This window comes from Herpailurus yagouaroundi, unplaced genomic scaffold (assembly GCF_014898765.1).
Source record: "Herpailurus yagouaroundi ecotype Mexico unplaced genomic scaffold, PumYag 67690, whole genome shotgun sequence".
Classification (NCBI taxonomy): domain Eukaryota; kingdom Metazoa; phylum Chordata; class Mammalia; order Carnivora; family Felidae; genus Herpailurus; species Herpailurus yagouaroundi.
Genome location: NW_024420490.1, coordinates 5029338 through 5035474, shown reverse-complemented (window position 1 = coordinate 5035474; position 6137 = coordinate 5029338).

Genomic DNA, 6137 nt, shown 5'->3' with positions numbered 1-6137 from the left:
GGAAACGGGCTCCAGGCTCTGAGCTGTTGGCACAGAGCCCGACGGGGGGCTCGAACTCACGGACCGCGAGATCATGACCTGAGCCGAAGTCGGACGCTCAACCGACTGAGCCACCCAGGCGCCCCTACTTTTCATTTTTAAATCAAATTCCCTCTAATGAATATGCGCTATATTTATGATAAAGATGGTAAGAATATACACATTTTAAAGAGTGAGTAAAACTTCTAGTCAAGGTTAGCACCTTAGGCCAATTCCGTGAATCCCCAGATTCTCAGTGTGGTCCCCAGACCAAAGCCAGCAGCCTCACCTAGGAACTTGGTAGAAATAAGAATTCTTGGGCCCTGCCCCAGACCCACTGAATCACAAACTCTGAGCCCGGGCGCAGTCATCTGTGTTTTAACAAGCTCTCTGGGTGAGCCCGAAGCACGCTCAGGTTTGAGAATCACCAGTGTGAGGAACCAAGTGCAGAGCATTGACAGCGGGCTCGCTGACAGCTGCTATTTTGGGCATTTGGAGGTTTGTCACTTGTTGCGCGTTCCCAACTTTTGGGCCCTGCGTCCTAGGGGGTTGTGGCTGCTAAGGATCCGGCCTATGGACCTTCACACGGATTTCTTACGACTCTGTGGAAAAGGAAGGGCTTAAACGTACTGATTTCATGAAGGGAGGAAATATGAACAAAAAAATAATAGTTTCTCAAGCTAGGGATGGGGGATGGGAGAGCTACCGGATGGATGAAGAGGTAATTTTAGCTTTCTTTTGAATGATTCCAATTGTGGAGCCCTCAACTTCTGCAGACATTTAAAAACGGTCAGAGGACTGACTGAATGCAAGACTGTGCCAGAAGCAAATTGCTGGTTAACAGGACCCAGAGGCCAGGTGTCATTGTGCACTAACCATGGCCTCCGGGGTTGGGTAATTATAAGGCAGGGAAGGTGCCCCCTGAGGCTACACTGGTGGTAAAGAAATGATCTTTTTTTTTTCCTCTTTCTGTTCCAGGGATAGCGTGGGAACTGTGCCTGCTCTAAGCTCTGGAATCACTTTTCAATTTTTTATTTATTTTCACATAATTAAATTAAAAAACATTTTAATGTTTATTTATTTTTGAGAGAGAGGGAGAGAGAGAGAGAGAGAGGGAGAGAGAGAGAGAGAGCGCATGAGCAGGGGAGGGTCAGAGAGAGAGGGAGACACAGAATCTGAAGCAGGTTCCAGGCTCTGAGCTGGCAGCACAGAGCCCGACGCAAGGCTCGAACCCACGAACCAGGAGATTATGCGTGACCTGGGCCGAAGTCACTTAACCGACTGAGCCACCCAGGCACTCCTTTTTTCACATAAGTAAATTTTAAATTAAAAATGTAATACAACTGCAGAGTAACGTATGACAACAGATCACAAGGGTCTCTAATGAAAAGTAACTCTTCCTTCTATCTTAGAACCCTAGACTCTCCTCAGAGGCAACCACTCGTGTATACACAAGCATATATGTTTGTGTATCCCCTTTTGACACACAAAAAGGCTTACTATTTTTCCTCTTGTTATGCCTAAGTTGTCACATCTAAGCTGTACAGTTGACCCTTGAACAACACAGGGGTTAGGGGCACCGACCCCCACGCAGTCAAAAATTCACATATAACTTTTGACTCCCCCAAAACTTAACTACTGACAGCCTACTGATGACCAGGAGCCTTACCGATAACATAAACCGTAGATTAACACATAGTGTATGTTGTGTGTATTATAAGCTGCCGTCTTACAGTAAAGTGAGCAAGAGAAAAGAAGACGTTACAAAATGGTAAGGAAGAGGCAATGCATTTACAGTACCGGCCTGCATGCGTTGAAAACAATCCACGTTTAAGGGCATCCGCATAGCTCAAACCTGTGCTGTTCACAAGTCAACTGTGGGGAGCTGTCTCAAGTTTTTCACAGCTGCGTAGGATTCCATTGTAAGAATGAGATGTGATTTATTTAACAAGTTTGTCACACTTGGGTTTGGGGGTCACTTCCTTCCTTTTACAGCCCTTTCACCATGAGAACACTTAAGCTGGGTGGACTTCAGGTATAAGCCCATGTATTGCGCATGTTTTCTATCTCTGTAATTTCAGATAACCTGATGTTTGGTGAGCAAAGAATTCTAAGGCTTACCTTACTCCCTGGGCAGGCATTACCCACAGCTGTAAAAATCATTTTGAGAAATGAGGGGTAATATCAGCAAGATAGCGGAATAGGAGATCCCCACCTCCCCACATATTCCCACATGGCAACAAAAATTTGGCAGCCATCCAGGGACAAAAGTGCCCTTGTGGCAGCTTTGGGATCTAGGTAGGAGGTTGCAAAACCCTGGTGGAGCTCCAAGACTGAGGAGGGCCATTTTGAGAAAGCAGGCCCACACCCTGGTGGCAGGTTCGTAGACGGTGGTCCTTACAACAGACCCAGAAACAGCCCCATTCCCCTGTGGACTTAGCTGCAGTCCCATTTGGCCTTGGTGTTGTCACCAGCACTACCCACCTAGGGATCTAGGCGGAACCACATATATTTGATTAGTGGTTAATATCCAAAATGTATACAGAATTCATACAACTCAATAGCATAAAAAGCGAACACTACAATTTAAAAATGGTCAAAGGATCTGAATAGACATTTTTTCAAAGAAGACATACAAACGGCCCCCAGGCACATGAAAAAGTGCTCACCCTCAGTAATCATCAGAGAAATGCAAATCAAAACCGTAATGAGATATCACCTCACGCCTGCTAGGATGGCTATTATCAAAAAGTCAAGAAATAACAAGTGCTGGAGAAGTTCTAGAGAAAAAGAAAACACTTGAGCACTGTTGGCAGGAATGTAAATTGGTACAGCCACTGTGGGAAACAGCAGGAGATTTCTCAAAAAAATTAAAAATAAAACTACCAACCTCACTTCTGGGTATATAGCCAAAGGAAGCAAAATCAGTATCTCAAAGAGATATCTGCATCCTCCGTGTTTATTGAAGCATTATTCACAACAATCTAAACATCTGTTGATGGTTGAATGGAAAAAGAAGAGTGGCATATATATACACAGACAGACAGACACACACACACACACACACACACACACACACACACACTGGAATATTATCCAGCCATAAAAAAGGAAATCCTGGGGCCCCTGGCTGGTTCAGTCAGTAGAGCATGTGACTCTTGATCTTGGGGTTGTGGGTTCGAGCCTCACACTGGGTGTAGAGATTACTTAAAAAAAAAAAAATCTTAAAAAAAAAAAAAGGAAATCCTGACATTTGTAACAACATGGGATGAACCTGGAGGACACTGTACCAAGTGAAAAAAGCCAGACACAGAAAGACAAACACTGTGTGCTGTCACTTGTATGTGGAATCTAACAGTCAAACTCACAGAAGCAAAGAGTAGAATGATGGTTTCCAGGGGCTGGAGGTAGGGAAAATGGGAGATGTTGGTCAAAGTGTACAAATGTTCAGTTATGAGATGAATAAGTTCTGTGGAACTTACGTGTAGCATCATGATTATAGTTAATAATGCCATAGTCAATACTGGAAATTTGATACAAGAGTAGATCTTAGGTGTTCTTATCACACAAAAAGCGGTAACCATGTGAGGTGCTGGACATGTTAATTGGCTTGAATGATAATCATTTCACAAGGTATACATATTTGAAGTCATCGTATTGTACATTTAAATACGCAAACCTTTTTTTAGCGAATGATACCTTAATAAAGCTGGAAAAATTTTGAGACTTCAGAGCCCTTTTTGAGATTAAAAAAATAAAAACAAAAACAACATTGGTCACACAGCAAAATGTGTTGCAGAGGTTAGTGTAGAGAAAAGAAGTACCAGAGATTTTGTGCAATTTTTCAGATTTCTTGAAGGTCTTATTTAGAAAGAGGATATGCCTTGGCATTTTATACCATTTCTTTAAAAAGATGAGAATACCCTATAATCATTCTCTCTTCAAGATATATTCTAGGGAACATGTCCCTGGATTAATTATGTCAACTGAGTAGGAATCCATCTCATCTCATCTCATCTCATCTCATCTCATCTCATCTCATCTCATCTCATCTCATCTCATCTCATCTCACCTTATCTTAAGTAGGTTCCACACCCAGTGCAGAGCCCATCTTGGGGCTTGAACTCAAGACCCTGAGATCAAGAACTGAGCTGAGATCAAGAGTCAGACGCTCAACTGACTGAGCCGCCCAGGTGCCCCTATTTAATGTTCATTCAACAAATTTTCGCCCAATTCCTATTATTTGCTAGATCCTGGGGATATACATCAGTGAACAAAATCTCCCAATGTTTAGATTCTAGCAGTAGCCCTGTATTAATTTTCTAGGGCTGCTGTAATAAGATACCAGACTGAGGGACTTAAACAACAGAAACTTCTTTCTCACAGTGCTAGAAGCTGGACGTCCAAGATCAAGGTGCCAGCAGGTTTGGTTTCTCCTGAAAGCCTCTCTCCTTGGCTTGTAGATATCTGACTTCTCGCCGTGTCCCCACATGACCTTTTCTCTGTGCCTGTGCATCCCTGGTGTCTCTTCCTTTTCTTACAAGGACGCCAGTTACATTGGATTAGAGCCCGCCCTTAGGACTTCATTTTACTCTTAATTACCTCTATAAAGGCCCTATCTTCAAATGCAGTCACATTCTGAGATATTGGGGGTTAGGACGTTCACATATGAATTCTGGAGGGGAAGCATAGTTCAGCCTACAACAGACCCCAATCTAAGAAGTCTCCCATATGCTCCAAGTATCACTTCTCAAGCTTTAATGTACATATGAGTCGCCCAAGGATCTTGTTAAAACATAGATTTTGATTCAGTAGGTCTAGGGTGGAACCTGAGACTGCATTTCTAGCAAGCTCTGTAATTTTGACGTTGCCCATCCATGGACCACACTTTGAGTGGCAAGGCAAAGCCGTCCACAGCAATGACAAGACTTTGTTTTTGAAGCCTTTCCTAAGTGGCCTGTGAACAGTTTTAGGGAAATAAAACTAAATTCTTCCCATTGGTATATCATTCCAGGTGATATCAGATGGGGGGCTCTCTGGATGGTCATTTCCGTAGGCTGAACAGATCGCATCAGTTCCTGGGGGCTGTCAATTTTCAGCAGTTAGTCAGCCCTTTCATTCCCAGTGCTTCTTGGTTGCTCTGGACTCCACCCTTTTGGGGCATGACTCCCCAGTTACCAGCACTAGGCAGGAACTTAGGAGTAAGTTTTAGGGTTCATGACCAGCTGGTGCTCCCAAGCTTGTTGGAGCTGGAAGATGCTCTAGAGATAAGTGACAATGTCTGGCCTCCCGGTGCCTTTTGAGAGATAAACGAGCTAAGGTAGAGCCATGTGAAGTATCTGAGGTCACACGCCTGGTGAGCGCAAGGCTGTACCCAGGATCTGGGACACCGTTCCCTAAAGTAGTGGTTCTCAACCTTAGGGGCACATTAGAATCGCCTGAGGAGCTTTTAAATGTATGCACACCCAGGCCCCACTCCAGACCAATTAAACCAGAAAGTCTCAGAGGTAGGGCCCAGGCATTGACTTTTTCCCCCCCAAAGTCTCCATGGTATAAGCCTAATATACTAGGAGTTGAGAACTACTGTCCAAAAGCAGTAATAGAATCACCTAGAGGACTGGTTAAATCAAAGATCACCAGACCCCACCCCCCCGAGGCTCCTGAAGCAGTCTGAGGTCCAAGAATTTGCATTCCTAACAAGCTCCCCAGTGCTGCTGATACTGCTAGTCTGTCCTTAAGGCTATGCACATGGTCAGCTCACTCATTCTCAAGGGCAAAGGCCTGTGGTTGTCCCCACTTTCAGTACCCATCCCTCTGTACACTGTTCTTGAATTTCTTTCTCTTGAAAGCCTACTTTTAATAATCATTTGTTGCAGATTTGTTGCCTGATTTTAACACTGGGGTCCGGATGAAGAGGAGAAATTGTATTTGCTCTAAGCTCTTCATTCTTCTGCGGAGTGGAAGGAGAATGACCTCGCTTATTCTGAACACAGTATATCAATGTAAAGACTTTGACCAACCTCATACACACACACACACACACACACACACACACACACACACACACACACATTTTCCTGAGTTCTGTATATATGACAATTTCATTTCCCTGAAATACC